Source organism: Stomoxys calcitrans, chromosome 2 (genome assembly GCF_963082655.1).
Source record: "Stomoxys calcitrans chromosome 2, idStoCalc2.1, whole genome shotgun sequence".
Taxonomy (NCBI): Eukaryota; Metazoa; Arthropoda; class Insecta; order Diptera; family Muscidae; genus Stomoxys; species Stomoxys calcitrans.
In genome coordinates this window covers 134,044,153-134,060,622 of record NC_081553.1, presented here as the reverse complement: position 1 = coordinate 134,060,622, position 16,470 = coordinate 134,044,153, and the positions used below count along the sequence as shown (strand labels likewise).

General features: G+C 38.1%; 1 protein-coding gene across 4 annotated transcripts in view; it reads right to left on the bottom strand.

Annotated features, from left to right (window-relative positions):
• The window catches only part of LOC106096077 (acetylcholinesterase), a 451,106-nt gene that overhangs the window by 247,060 nt on the left and 187,576 nt on the right, over window positions 1-16,470 (bottom strand). For all 4 annotated transcript variants that reach the window (XM_059361337.1, XM_013263626.2, XM_059361335.1 and 1 more), the window contains one exon: window positions 11,341-11,361. The gene's annotated coding sequence lies outside the window, so the exon portion shown is untranslated. The remainder of the gene's footprint in view (window positions 1-11,340; window positions 11,362-16,470) is intronic.

Below are 16,470 nucleotides of genomic sequence, written 5' to 3'. Positions count from 1 at the left end.
AAACTATTTTCTGGTTTTAAAATGTGTCCCATTACTTTTATTGGCTATGATAGAACCTTTGTTCCACTAGCCAAACTCAGATAAGATTTCCAGGCCCCTCGATCTTCTGCGCTCCTTCTCCAATTTTCGATACCATTTCGGAAAGTATTTTTCCATTTGATCTCTTCATCGGAGTTTTGCTTTTCCCCTTTCGCATGTATCACAATGTTTCCCATCAAACACTTCTTCGCTGGAATTCTTTATTCATTCTACCAACCTAACCTTGTATTTTTATACCCTCCACCATAAGATGGGGGGTATACTAATTTCGTCATTCTGTTTGTAACTACTCGAAATATTCGTCTGAGACCCCATAAAGTATATATATTCTTGATCGTCGCGACATTTTATGTCGATCTAGGCATGTCCGTCCGTCTGTCCGTCCGTCCGTCCGTCCGTCTGTCTGTTGAAAGCACGCTAACTTCCGAAGGAGTAAAGCTAGCCGCTTTAAATTTTACACAAATACTTCTTATAAGTGTAGGTCGGTTGGTATTGTAAATGGGCCATATCGGTCCATGTTTTGATATAGCTGCCATATAAACCGATCCTGGGTCTTGACTTCTTGAGCCTCTAGAGTGCGCAATTCTTTTCCAATTGGAATGAAAGCACGCTAACTTCCGAAGGAGTAAAGCTAGCCGCTTTAAATTTTACACAAATACTTCTTATAAGTGTAGGTCGGTTGGTATTGTAAATGGGCCATATCGGTCCATGTTTTGATATAGCTGCCATATAAACCGATCCTGGGTCTTGACTTCTTGAGCCTCTAGAGTGCGCAATTCTTTTCCAATTGGAATGAAATTTTGCACGACGTGTTTTGTTATGATATCCAACAACCTTGCCAAGTATGGTTCAAATCGGTCCATAATCTGATATAGCTGCCATATAAACCGATCTTGGGTCTTGACTTCTTGAGCCTCTAGAGTGTGTAATTCTTATCCGATTGGAATGAAATTTTGCACGACGTGTTTTTTTATGATATCCAACAACTTTGCCAAGTATGGTTCAAATCGGTCCATAATCTGATATAGCTGCCATATAAACCGATCTTGGGTCTTGACTTCTTGAGCCTCTAGAGTGCGCAATTCTTATCCGATTGGAATGAAATTTTGCACGACGTAGTTTGTTATGATATCCAATAAATGTGCCATGTATGGTTCAAATCGGTCCATAAATTGATATAGCTGCCATATAACCGATCTTGGGTCTTGACTTCTTGAGCCTCTAGAGTGCGCAATTCTTATCCGATTGGAATGAAATTTTGCACGACGTAGTTTGTTATGATATCCAATAAATGTGCCATGCATGGTTCAAATCGGTCCATAAATTGATATAGCTGCCATATAAACCGATCTTGGGTCTTGTCTTCTTGAGCCTCTAGAGTGCGCAATTCTTATCCGATTGGAATGAAATTTTGCACGACGTTTTTTGTTATTATGTGCCAAGAATGGTTCAAATCGGTCCATAACCTGATATAGCTGCCATATAAACCGATCTTGGGTCTTGACTTCTTGAGCCTCTAGAGTGCGCAATTCTGATCCGATTTGAATTAATTTTGGCACGACGTGTTTTGTTATGATATTCATCAACTGTGCCAAGTATGGTTCAAATCGGACCATAACCTGATATAGCTGTCATATAAACCGATCTTGGGTCTTGTCTTCTTGAGCCTCTAGAGTGCACAATTCTTATCCGATTGGAATGAAATTTTGTACGACGTGTTTTGTTATTATGTGCCAAGAATGGTTCAAATCGGTCCATAACCTGATATAGCTGTCATATAAACCGATCTTGGGTCTTGACTTCTTGAGCCTCTAGAGTGTGCAATTCTTGTCCGATTGGAATGAAATTTTGTACGACGGATTCTCTCATGACCATCAACATACGTGTTTATTATGGTCTGAATCGGTCTATAGCCCGATACAGCTCCCATATAAAACGGTCTCTCTATTTTACTTCTTGAGCCCCCAAAGGGCGCAATTCTTATTCGAATTGGCTGACATTTTACGCAGGTCTCCAACATGTTATAATATAATAATGACAGAGCAAATCTTTTCTTATATCCTGTTTTGCCTAAGAAGAGATGCCGGGAAAAGAACTCGGCAAATGCGATCCATGGTGGGGGGTATATAAGATTCGGCCCGGCCGAACTTAGCACGCTTTTACTTGTTTTTTGACTCGTTTATCTATGCTAACGTCGTCATGCAGCTCAAGCTTCAGACGACGCCATGTTCCCCATCAATGCAACTTGGTCCATAAGTTATACAAAGAATCTTTCCCTCAAACACTGCAAGTACTACCTCGTTTGCTTTCACTAGTACTCATGATGTGGAACATAGATGAGCAGCACACACATCCGCACATAAAACAAACCGACGCACACGTACAGTGTAAACAACTGAGTGCTTCTTCGTTTGGCTGACTCTATTTCAAAGCATTTTCATTTGATTGGATTGCATTTGATGCAATGTTAGATGATACTCACACAATCACAGTTTGGTCTATTCAATAGGGGTAGTGTAGTATCAGTGTCTTGTATAGTGTAACTTGCTTATTCCAAATTAAAAATTGTTGCCATTATTATTATACCCTCCACCATAAAATGGGGGTATACTAACATCGTCATTCATTTTGTAACACATCGAAATATTGATATAAGACCCCATAAAGTATATATATTCTCGATCTACTATACTTCCTACCAGTGTAGTGGGATTTAATCCCAATCTTTCAACCACCGACTTGAAGATTGGTAGATTGGATGAGGCTGATGGTGACCAGAGACATGCAGTATTCTTACTAAACTCCGGCTGGCTCGCAGATCTTAACCAGTCTGAAGGAGATGTATCCTACGGATTCAACAAGTTGAAATTGAAGGTCTATAGAAGGGATGGGGTTGGTAAATCAGGAGACTACTCAGCAGTTGTTGCTGAATACTTGCCTGAAGAACTATCGACCACATCACTTAAGGCTGGCGTATACAAAAGACTGAAAATCCTCCTGCCACAATCGAGACAGGAGGGGAAGGGATTGAAACAGGACCCGACAAGCTTTGTGTGGGTGGGTCATCCGGATGGACTGGGCTCAAGTTGTGACCCAGCGGGGAAGGACGGAACTCAAAAAGTACTTCCACACCGCAAGTAACCAGTGTCCTGAGGAAGAGTCGGTCCACTGCTTTCTCACCATTTCTGCAGTATTTTCACCAAGACTGAAACTAATATAACGATGATCAGAGAAGCTGTGGTTATCCAACACTTCCCAGTCGCATACTTCGTCTTAATTCTTTCGTTAAAAAGCTAATATCTAGTACCTCCTATTTGTTCCTGGTAATAAAGGTCGGATTATCCACTTTATTACAAACCGCGAGATTGCATCTCATAATATATTCGATAAGCAGCTCACCACCTTCGTTGACGTCCGAACATTTCCATATCAAGTGATGTGCTGATGTGATTAGCATCATTTTCTATAAAGAGGCTCTTCTACCCTACAGAAGCGGTTTCAACTAGCAACTTAAGGTTTGAAGGCGGCATCTCTGAATTGCCATATAAAGAAAAGCCAGCAAGTGATGAGACTAATTTATTTCAAGGCTGGCTGCTTCTGAATCTGAATACAGGCTCTATGTCTCCCATTCTTCGTACCCTTGGGTAGTTTTAATCCCGGAACTCTTAGACCACGAACCATTCCTCCACACCACGTCAAATCCCCCTGCTATCAGGAGGATTTTTAGTGCCGAGCTGCCTTACACTGGTGGAGATTTATCTGCAGAAAGCGGACCAGAATCAGCATTCAGAACTTCCACCACTGTTGCGTTAGCTTCGTCTTCTGATTCCGCCAGGTGTTCATTCTCACAAGATTTTTAAGATTTTGTCATGATGAACTTCAATACGCATCCAGGTGAGAAAGCAAGACACTGAACACTTGCGGTTGTGACGATTGCGCCTTATATGCTTCACTAGCTGCTGCTGTAAATTTCAGCACAAATACTGCACGTCTATCTCTTCTAGACCATAAAAGGAAATGGCAGCTGCGGAGGACATAGGCATAAAGTTCAAGCGGATCATGCATGCATGTCCCGGTGCCAAGCCAAGGGGCAAACAGCGACCGCCATGGTCAGAGATGGCCTGTCAGAAACAGTGACGTATATGACATACATTTCCGACGTATATTACATACGTCGAAAACGTCGTAAACCTAGCCAAAAAACTAGGTTTCTGACAGAAAAAAAAATTCGAACGAAAATATGTCGAATTTTTGATCCGATTAACTAAAAATTTTGGCATAAGTAATTTTTTCCTCCTGGAGACGAACAATATTGAAATTGGAAAAAAATCGGTTCAGAATTAGAAAAAGCTACCGTAGGTTTACACGATTTTTACCAATATTGCAATAATGTGGTCATTTGTTAACCGATCTTCACGAATTGTGGCACACCCAAAATCCCTCGCTAAATCCCTCTGGCTGTTGCGAGTTATTGGGTGGTTGCAACATTTTTATTTATTAGTTATTTCTTATCCTTTTGCAAAACTATTTGTTTCTCCCGCTTTAATTTGCTTTTTGACAGCTGTTGACAACGACATATGTTATAAAATGAATGACGTCTGAGGTAGTGTCAAGTGAAATGGTAGATGGCGTGTTAAGTATGCTAATGTGAGGTAATGTCAAGTGAAATGGAAGATGGCGTGTTAAGTATTTTATTGAATAAGTAATGTTATTTTTAAGAATTGTTATTGAATAACATAATTAACACTCCATGTACCATTTCACTTGACACTTCCTCAGATGTCATGCATTTTTAACATATGTATGCCGTTTACAACAGCTTTCAAAAAGCAAATTAAAACGGGAGAAGCAAATAATTTTGCAAAAGGATACAAAATAATTGCAATTTCTAAATATAATTGATGAAAACTAATAATTTATTGATTTTTTGCTTCACAAAAAAATCCTTAAACGTTACTTTATAAATTGACTTGAAATTTGCGTATATTTCCAATTTATTGTGTGAAAAATGTAAATGCAAAAATTAAAAGAAAAACTTAATATTTCTTTTATTGCGAAATTTTTTTACATATAAACTCTTCTATATACAACAAATAAGTGACAATAATATTTGTTAAAACTCAAACTTTTACACTGAGTTATTAAGGTTTATGACGTTTGCGACTTTTTCTACGTTTTATACAAGTATACGACGTTTTCGACTTTTACAACTTTTTGACAGTCGGAAACCTAAAAAATCGTCTTACGGACCATCTCTGGCCATGGTGGACTCCATATTTGGTTTGTCTAAGGAAGGACTACAGAAAACTCTTCAACAAAGCGAAAGCCACAAAAGCACCACACGATTGGGACATCTATATGGCTGATCTAAGCAAATATAAGTGAGCCGAAAAAGGCTCAGAACAAATCCTGGGTGGAATTCCGTAGCTCCTTGGAGGATACATCTGAGGCCTCTGGGCTAATAAAGATTCTGTCTCGTGACCTATTACGGTTGGGTATACTCTAAAGTCAGAGAATATATGGACAATGTCTAGTGAGGAACACTAGAAATGCTCGTTGATACACATTTCCCGGGAAAATCTCCGGACAACAAGACGCCAGAAGAGGTTGTCACTGGTATGCATTCGTCGGAGTTTTTTAGGGAAATTGTGTCTGATCTGAAAATCCTTTGCGCAATAAGAAGTTTTGACTCATTTAAGTCGATTAAATGATGATGATGTATATATTAAATTGATGATGTATCACCAGTTGAATTACAAGCTGTGGCTGATAGACTGAATATATACTCTACTTGTATCAGAATGTCATACATACATGTGGGATGGAGGGACACGAAGGTCATGTTCATAGCGAAAGCAGCAAAACTTTACCACACGAACCCGAAAGATTTTCGTCGTGTTAGTCTGTCATCCTTTATGCTGAAGACTCTTGAGGGGTTGATAGAATCATATCTTAGGGTAAAGATCCCTGGAGATCGCCCGTCTCGGCAGCAGCGTGCATATAGCAAAGGCAAGCCTACTGAAACAGGCCTTCACGACCGAGTTGGCTACATAGAGGATGCTCTCGCTGTCATGGAATATACAATGGTAGTAGCATTTATTGACATTGAAGGTGCTTTCAATAATGTAAAACAGATGTCAATCGTGAAGGAGTTGGAGATTCTAGGCATCAACTTCACCGTAAAAAGTATATTAATAACTTTCTTACTAAAGGATGCAATACGCAGGCTTGGAATCTGCGGATCTAAAAAGATGGGACAGCAGAGGAACACCTCAAGGAGGTGTACTGATCCTCTACTTTGGAATATAGCCATTAACTATATATTATTGTCCCCGGAAGACGGGGGTGTAAAAGTGATCGAGTATGCTGATGACGAGGCAATTGCTGTTAGGGGAAAGTTTCCCTGCACTCTAAGAGTTATACTTCTGAATGCTCTATGAGCAACAACGAAGTTATCTACCAAAAGTGGTCTAGGTGTAAGTCCGTGCAAGGCAGTAATGGTTCTTTTGAGCAGGACATACAAGTTGCCTACAGTGGCACATGTCTACTTGAGAGGAGAGAATCTTTCATTTAAAGAAAACGCAAAAGAACTGGGTGTTTTACCGGACAGGAAATTGAACTTCAAACACAACATTTTGGAAAGGACAAGAAAGGCAAACCTTGCCCCATACACCTGCAGGAGAACCATTGGCAAAAGTTGGGGGTTTAGACCGCGCGTCACGCATTGGGTATATACTGTAGTTGTCAGACCTCTAATGCTATATGGTGTTGTGGTCTGGTGGACGGCACTTCAAAGGTGGACTTTAGAAGTGCCATCCACTGCTCAATACGTTATCGGATCCAAAGGATGGCTTGTTTATGCATCACAGCCGCAATGAGGACGACACCATCTGATGCACTGAATTTTATGCTAAATCTTATGTCTCTGGAAATTGTGGCTAGATAAATTGCAGCGAACACTGCCGTGAGGTTAAGGTAGCTTCCTCTTTGTTCATTTGGCGGCTACGGACACTGTGTTATCCTTGATACAATGTCCGATGTTCCACGCAGTGTGGATTACACCCTAGCTGAGCAGCTTTTTGATAAAAAGTACTGTACCATTATTCCTGATTGGAACTACGACATCCCTGGTAACAGAAGTTACATAGAGGGATGGTTCCACACTAGACCAGGTGGGCTTTGGGGTGTACTCCAATGATCTAGAACTGGTCATATCGAGAAAGTTACCCGACCACTGCGGTATGTATCAAGCAAAGATCCTAGCAATTAAGGAAATGGTGGATTGGATGAGACATAATGTCATTACGACGATTGAAATAAATATCTGCTCAGACAGCCAGACAGCCATTAAATTTCTGGAGAACGTACTTCTGAATACAAAAACCGCCCTCGACTTTCGCAGATCTCTCAACGAGATGGCTGAACAGTTCAAAATTCACCTGTTCTGGGTCTCGGGAAAATCAAAGGGAAATGTAAAACGGATGAGCTTGCGAGACTAGGACCTACCCCACACATTCCAGGGATACTGGAATCTGTGGGTAAGCCTCTACCGCCATGTAAACTAAGTTTTCAGAACCAGGCCCCAAAGACCACGAACGATAGATGGCCACAAAGAGGGCGCTGTGAGCATTCCAAAACTATGTGGCCTAGACTCAAAGAGGTCTACCGCTTTGCTGTCACTGGCTAGAACAGATGTCTCAGTCATTGTGTCCGTCATGACAGGTCACTGTCTAATCGGTAAAAACGTGACAAACTGCAGGTTGCCAGCAGAAGCTGTAAGGACATCGAAAAAGAAGAGACAACAGAACACCTTCTGTGTGTGTGTCCCGCACTAGCAGTCAGAAGGAGTTCCATTTTAGGTTCTCATTCCATTGAGAATCTGTGTGAATAATCGCAAGATGTTGGGCTTTTTAATGCGATCTGGATGGTTCAACGATAGTAGCTACAAAACATCTTCCTTCTTCTGTTGCTGTGGTATCACAATGGAAACGTCTAAATGAGTCTGATGGCGGACAGGCACCTTAACCTAACCTATTAGTGTAGGTTGGTCGGGATTGTAAATTTGCTATATCGAACCATATTTAGATAAAGCTCCCATATAAACTGATCGCCCGAATATAATTTTTAAGCCTCTAGTTAGCGCAATTTTTTTCCGATATAAACCGATCTCACGATTATATATCTTGAGCACCCAGAGGGTGCAATTCTTCAATTCCCATAAAAACATATCTCTCGATAACACATTTGCACAGTGATTTTTTTCTAAGATCTCTCACACAGAAAAAAATATCACGAAAATTTTTTTCAATTAAAAATTTAATTGAAAGTCATAATGTTTCCAATTTAAAATTTAATTGAATCAATCAGTTTATAATTGAGTCCAGATTTTTTGTCCAATTACGATCAACTACTAGATTTATTAAAATTTTTTTTAAATGTTCAATTAAAAATTTGTTAATTCTAGAATTTTTTTAATTAAATCTTAAAAAGTTTCTTTTATATAAAAGGCGTTGAAACTTTTATCTTATTCAATTAAACAATGACGGCGTAGATCAATTACTTTTATCTATTTTTCAATCGATTCGTTCGCTAATTCATTGCAACAGCTGGTTTTATAGAGGGAAAACAGCTGTTTTCATTGTAAAGGGTGATTTTTTTGAGGTTAGGATTTTCATGCATTAGTATTTGACAGATCACGTGGGATTTCAGACATGGTGTCAAAGAGAAAGATGCTCAGTATGCTTTGACATTTCATCTTGAATAGACTTACTAACGAGCAACGCTTGCAAATCATTGAATTTTATTACCAAAATCAGTGTTCGGTTCGAAATGTGTTCATTCACCGTAACGTTGCGTCCAACAGCATCTTTGAAAAAATACGGTCCAATGATTCCACCAGCGTACAAACCACACCAAACAGTGCATTTTTCGGGATGCATGGGCAGTTCTTGAACGGCTTCTGGTTGCTCTTCACTCCAAATGCGGCAATTTTGCTTATTTACGTAGCCATTCAACCAGAAATGAGCCTCATCGCTGAACAAAATTTGTCAAAATTTGAACACATTTCGAACCGAACACTGATTTTGGTAATAAAATTCAATGATTTGCAAGCGTTGCTCGTTAGTAAGTCTATTCATGATGAAATGTCAAAGCATACTGAGCATCTTTCTCTTTGACACCATGTCTGAAATCCCACGTGATCTGTCAAATACTAATGCATGAAAATCCTAACCTCAAAAAAATCACCCTTTATAAGCAAACGAATCGAGTGTCAACAAGAAATAATGTTAGTTGTCTAGGCAGTTATTTCTTTCCCTTATTTTTTAAAGGAATCGGAAATTTTTTAGACCCTTCAGCACTATTATGGCTGTCCGTTTTGGAAAAAGTCTAGCTTCCCAAACATTTGATAAACACTTTCTATGTATAGAAGATGAAACTCCCTCACAAACAGTCTTTCGACTACCTCTTTCATTGTCTAGACTAATCTTATAAATGATCAAATATGCTATTAATGGCATAACGTCTTCTTTAGCATCAATCTAATTATAATGTGTTCTCGATAAGTGCTATTCTGTTGGGTTTACTTTCCCAATGCCTAGTTGCTGCCTCGCTACTTTTGCTTTTATAATTCGGGAAACAATTTTTACTGTTTCCTTTTTGGAAATCCCCACAGGTGTTTTGTTTCGAAGGCGTGATCATGGATCCAAACATAAACCTTTTGCATACATATGTGAACCATGTTGCATCGAAATCGATGGTGCGCACTAAAATGCACTCTTTTTGATACAACATTTGCATTTTTAATATTTTCATTTAAATTTTTAATTGATCCAATTAAAAATTAATTGGATATATCGAACAATTTCAATCATTTTTTAATTGGAACAATTTAAAAATAAATTGAAAATTTCAATCATTCATCATCTTTAATTGGATGAATTAAGAAATTGGTTGGAAATTTTAAAAAAAATGTACAATCAGTTTTTTAATTGAATATACAATTTTTTTCAATCACCTTTTCAAAAACTTAATTATAGTTTTTGAATTATCATTTTCATGATTGAAACAGTTTTAATTAAAAAATTAATTAGATCAATTACGTGACAAATATAATCTGATATACCCGTAACCTGATATACCTCCCATATAAACCGATCTGCCGATGTTACTTCTTGAGCCACTAAAGGGCGCAATTCTTATCCGACTTGGTTGCGCAATGGCATCTACTATAGTGTTCAACATCCAAGTCCAACCAAAATCGGTTCATAACTTCATATAGCTCCAAAAGCACATCAATTTTTCTCTATTGCCCTTTGTTTGCCAAAAAAGAGAACCGAGCAAAGAACTTGACAAATGCTATACAAGGTGGAGAGTATATAAAATTCGGCCCGACCGAACATAGCATGTTTCAAGTTGTTTTTTATTTTATTCTAAAACTGGTGGAAGCAGCAAAAATTTTCTGCTTTTTTGAGGTTCTAAGATGTCGATTGTAAGCTTGAAATGGTAAAAATATTGCTAGTATCCATATTCAGCGCAATTGTTGGAAATCCTAACAAAACTTCTCATGCAAAATTTCAGCCAAACCGGATGAGAATTGCGCCCACTTGTGGTTCGAGAAGTCGACATCAGAGAACAGTTTATATGGCAGCTATATCAAAACATGAACCGATATGGCCCATTTACAGTACCGACCGACCTACACTAATAAGAATTATTTGTGCAAAATTTCAAGCTTTAGTCCTCCGAAAGTTAGCGTATTTTCGACAGACGGACGGACATTGCTAGATCATTTCAAAATGTCATGCCGATCAATAATATATATACCTTATGGGTTCTACGAGTAGCAAACAGAATGTCGAAATTAGTTACCCCCATACTATGGTGGAGGGTACAAAAATTATTTTTCTCTATTTTTGACACATCTTTATTAAAGTCTCAAAAAAGAATCCGTACTTTACTCCATAGTAACTTTATAATGCATATGGAAGAGATGAGATGAGAGATAATGAAAATATTGGTTTCAAAAGTTCTGATCCCATTTTGCATTGTTAAAAGAAATGAAATTGGAACCACTTACAACAACAATACGTTCAAAAATGCTGTTGTTCCCATCATATCTAATAAAAGTTGATGATAAATAGAATTAAGCTTCCAACATCATTACGACATCGTGGATTTAATTGCTAATCATAATTAGCAAGCGACGATAATTAGAAACTAAGAAAATCCATGAAAGATTGTAATGTTTTAGGCACTCTCTTTAAGCACTTTTTAATATTTAAAGTTCATAGGAATACTTACCCTGGCTGCTTTCAGTTGGATCTGAAATTAAAAAGAAAAACGAAAAGTTAATAAAAACAAATATCAAAAACTAGTTATGAATTAGCTGATTTGGCGCTCCTTCCTACACTGAAAAAAACATTTAGAAAATTGGATCATACTAATCACTGAGTTTTGACGTTATTGTACGAATATGAGTAACATTTTATGATTAAAGCCTTTGAAACTTATCAGTAAAACTGCGATATATGAATATTCTCTTTAATGCATTAAACAAACAAACACAAATTCATTCCATGAACATTACACCAAGGAACAGGGGCAAACTTCTCCCATTCTCCCTGCTCGGCCAACCCATAAATTATATATACTCGTATTTACATTGTAAGGCGATCTAGCCATGCCCGTCCACATTTTTATCCGATCTGGCCCATATGTTGCACTTATGATTTCAACATCCATAGTAAATATGGTCCAAATCATTATATAACATGACAAAACCTAGAATACTGAGCACATTTTTAGCAGAATCCATGCTGATAGGTTCCCAAGATTCGACCATGCCGAACTAAGCACATTTGTACTTGTTTTACTTTTATTGTATATACATGCCAACCATGATTTTTTTACCCACCATCATAGGAAGGGCAACTCCTCAAAATCTTGATCTGGAACTTCATAAAGTATATATATTTCTTGATCACCTTGACATTCTAAGTCCATCCAATTATGTACATCCTCCGTGAGTTTGTCTGTCCCTCTTCCAACTGTAGAAATCACGGTAGCCATCAAACGCATGAAGCTCGAAATTTTTCACAGATACTTCTTTATTGGGAGTCGCAAATGGGCCATATCGTTTCACATTTGGATGCAGCTCCCATATAAAGTGGTCCTTCAACGTGACTTCTTAAGCCCCCAGAAGCCGAAAGTGTAATCAAATTAAGCTGAAATTTTGCACGTAGTATTAAATTTCGACTTCCAGCAATGGTCCAGATTGTTGTATAACCTGATATAGCTCCCATATATACCGCTTTCCTGATTTGACATATTGAGCATTTAAAAGCCGCATATTTTTTCCGCCATGACTTCCAACAATCGAGCTGAGTTCGGTTCAAATCGGTCTATAACCGTAGGCAAATTTCTTAGTATTCAGCAATTGATTCCATATCCATTGATTCCGACAAGTGTTTTCATATGAACACACCAACACAAAAATCTGCTGAAAAAATGTTATGCTATTTCTTATGTCTTCCTGTTACTTCTTTTGATTAGGTTAGGTCAGGTTTAAGTGGCAGTCTGCCATCCTTTGGATCCGGTTAAGTATTGACCAGTAGGTGGACTTTTGAAGCTCCGTCCACCAGACCACAACACCATATAGCATTATAGGTCTGACAACTGCGGTATATACCCAATGCATGACACACAGTCTAAACCCCAACTTTTGCCAATTGCTCTTTTGCAGGTGTAAAGGGCAAGAGTTGCCCTTTCCAAAATGTTGGATTTGAAGTTCCATTTCCTGTCCGGCAAAACACCCAGGTATTTTGCGCTTTCAGTAAATGGAAAATTCTGCCCGCCTAAGGAAACAGATTACACTGGAAGCAACTTGTATCTCCTGCTGAAAAGAACTACTTCTGTCTTTATACATAGACCATTTTCGGTAGCCCACTTCGTTGTTCCACGTAGAGCATATCTCTAAGAGTGCTGGCCACGCAATTGCCACGTCATCAACTTTTTGAAATACCGTAGGCCTCTTGTTAGAAATTTTGTTGGAAAAGATGATTTTAATTGATTTTTTGGAATATTACTGTAAAGAAGCTACCTGATCTATCTTTAGGAAAACATTTCGAAATGTGACTAAGATCGCTCGCATTTTTGCTTTTGCTCTGGTCTTTTGTATCTAAATTTAAAGAAAAAATGTTATGGAAAGTATAATTAAGTATCAGTGGTGATTAATTAGTGTTTTGTTATCTATGGGAAGTACTGTCTAAATTTGACTACAACCTGATATAGCTCCCTTGCAAACCAATCTTCCGATTAGCCTTCTATAGCCCCTATATATGGTTACATTTTTGCATGATTTGGCGCCCACTTTTTTGGGACCTGTTGTGAGATATCTCTCCTATGGTCTCCGTCGCAATTGGCCACTGTCTGATTAGTAATCAGACTGTTCCTACAGAAGCTGCTAGAAAAGTACTGTAGGTTAGTTTGGAAAGAGGGTGCGGATATTAATCAGCCACGTGCCACTATTGACATGCACCTTAGCCAGTAATCGGCTTGTTGCTCGTTCTAAATACTCATATTAAAAAAGTAACCTCGAAAAAGAATCTAAGTTAGGAATTTCGTGCTACTTACAAAGTCCTTAATTGTTTTCCATGCTACACCCCTTGTTCATGTCAGGTATTGTCGGTATCTGTTAGACCTCTTCCAATCCTTTAAGGCGTTGGGATGAGCCGCTCCTATCCTCTATATATTCTCCTATCGCCTTAAGTCTTATAACCAGATATATAGAATGGTCTTAATTGTCCTAGTAGGAGTGGTCCTCATCTCTCCGCCTATGCCAAAGCAACTTGTCTCTGAACCTGTTGCATAATCCTAATATTGCACTTTTTTCCATCGCAGGCCACCAAACTACTGAGGCGTAAGTAAGTATTGGTCCAATTACGCTCCTGTAGGACCAGTGGACTATTCTCGGATTCAGGCCCCATTTAGATCCTACCGCCCGTCTACATAGTGCCCAACATCTGTGAGCCTTCTCGGTACGCTCCTGAATGTGACACTTCCAATTCAGATTCCTGTTCAAGATCACACCTAAGTATTTGACCTTGTCATATATCGATATCGTTTTATCGAGGAAAAGCGGTGCGTTAAATTCGCCCATCTTCGTCTTCCTCGTGAACAGGCATTGAGACCTCTGGGTCTAGCCCAGTCATATTCCTTCTGCATAGCTGGTTCGGATTACTCTTAAAAGTTTCAAGAAACTTGTGTAAAAGTGATTTAACCTCACTTTCTTATGCCATTTCAAAACGATCACGATTTACAATTCAAGTCCGACTGTTATTATAACCTTACATTGTCCACGCATAATGCTATTTGAGCATCACATACTTTGCTTTAACAGTTCTAACCTTTGTTGTATGACATTGGCAAGTGCTTTTTTTTAGGAACGAACGATATGGATTTTTTCTTCTTTTATTTTAATGAATAGTCCTTAAAGCAGTTGCGTTACAAATGACTTGTATGCCACATGCGGAGCAGTGTTTTATCCATTGCCGTTTGCTTACTTCATGGCCCGTTTATTTCGACCAACCTAGCTTTTCTGTTAAATCTAGGCAATGTTTTTGTTTTGGTCCCTGTTCTAGTTCTAGTTTCGTGTTAGCAATTGTTGTAGGTGGCACAAAAGGTTCGATCTCTGTTGGGAAGGGAGCCACCGGTGGAAGTTTTGGTAGTAGATGGGGCCATTCTGTTGCTGTTGTTTTTGCCATTACTTTTGTTGTTTGCTGCTGCTGCTTCCAATAGTATTCTCGTTGTTTTTGTTTAATTTTTTGTTGCCATATTCGTTTAGTTTCTGTTGATTTTATAGCAGCATGGCGCCAAATTTATTTATCGACGTTCGACATAAAGTTGAAAGGTCAACTGCATTTATTCTTCCCTTTGTTGTTACGACCCATTTTACGTTCTACTATATTTTTTTGCACCCCTACTCAATGTCCATCACAACAGTTGTTGTTGTTTTCTCCACGTTGATTGTGTAAGTCCAAGTAAATGATTTTAAAAAACCTTTCTCGACAACAGAGACTCGAAATGAAAGGGATATTCGATACATCTCAATTAAGTTGTTTGCCACAACGCTCAAATGAAGATATCGCGATATTGAGTACACCTAGAGAAAAAAGTTTGCTTATATCAGCAAACACTGTCTGTTGATTTTAAATTCAAAATTTTTAAGAAACCGTTTCAGTTTCTATACCCAGCACTATAGAATGGGAGGTATATGAATCTAGTCATTCCGTTTGTAACACCTCGAAATATTAATCTAAGACCCTATATGTTTATTCGTCTTGACAACTGAGTCGTTCTAGCCAAATACGTCCGTCTGCCTTTGGAAATCACGATAGCGGTCAAACGAATAAACATATCCGCTTTAAGTTAAGTTTTGCACGGAGACTTCTTGTTTTCAACAGATTTTCTGTTTTGACAGCAAATATTTTTGCTGTTTTTTCGTACGGACGTATGGTCTTCTTGAAAACTTTTACAGTAGCAGCAGTAACTTTTTGCTACCACAAACATTTTCTGCTGTTTAAAAAAAAAAAAAATGTTGCAGCCTCAAAATCTCAAATATGCTTTTACAACATGTATGTTGCATCAATCAGGACACGTTGTACAGTGGGAGAAAATTTAAAAAAAAAATTTGTAAAAAATATGCCGTGTTAGAACGGCCGTATGAAAATAGCAAACAATGTCTGTATTTAATTTTGCAGCTATTGTAGCAGTAGTTCTGCTTTTACAGTAGTATTTCTGTAATTTCAGAGCAGCAGGCTTGCTGCTGAAGAGTATGTAGTTTGCTGAAAATGCTGCTTAATCAGGAAGGGGATGTAAGAAGAAAAAATAAAATACAAATTTAAATGTGTGGATGTTTATAATCGCCACTGAATTTATAGTTTCCATAATCTTTTTTCTTTAAATTAAGAAATAAACGGCCATATCAGTCGTGTTCACATTAGTAGAACAATAACAAAAATGCGAGCGAGCTCAACCACATTTCGAAAAGTATACACTCAACCAAATTTGTTACTCAAAACAGCAAAAATGTTTGGCAGAACAGCAGTTTTTTTGCTGAAAATGGTAAAGCAGACATTACTGCTGCTTCAGCAAGCATAGGGCTGCTGTATTAGCAAATATTTCTTACTGCTATTTCAACTAACAAAATCTGCTGTTTTCAGTATACAAATTTGTTGAAAAAAAAATTGTATGCTACTTTTTATGGTTGCCTGCCTGTTTTGACTAATTTAGGCGTTTTTTAGAATTTTTTTAGAAATTTTGATAGATGAGATGATTTTGATATGTGGAATATTACTGTTCCATTGTATACAATTCTAAATGGGGCTGAGTTAGTTCGCATTTTTTTGTTATTGCTCTTCTAATGTGCACATG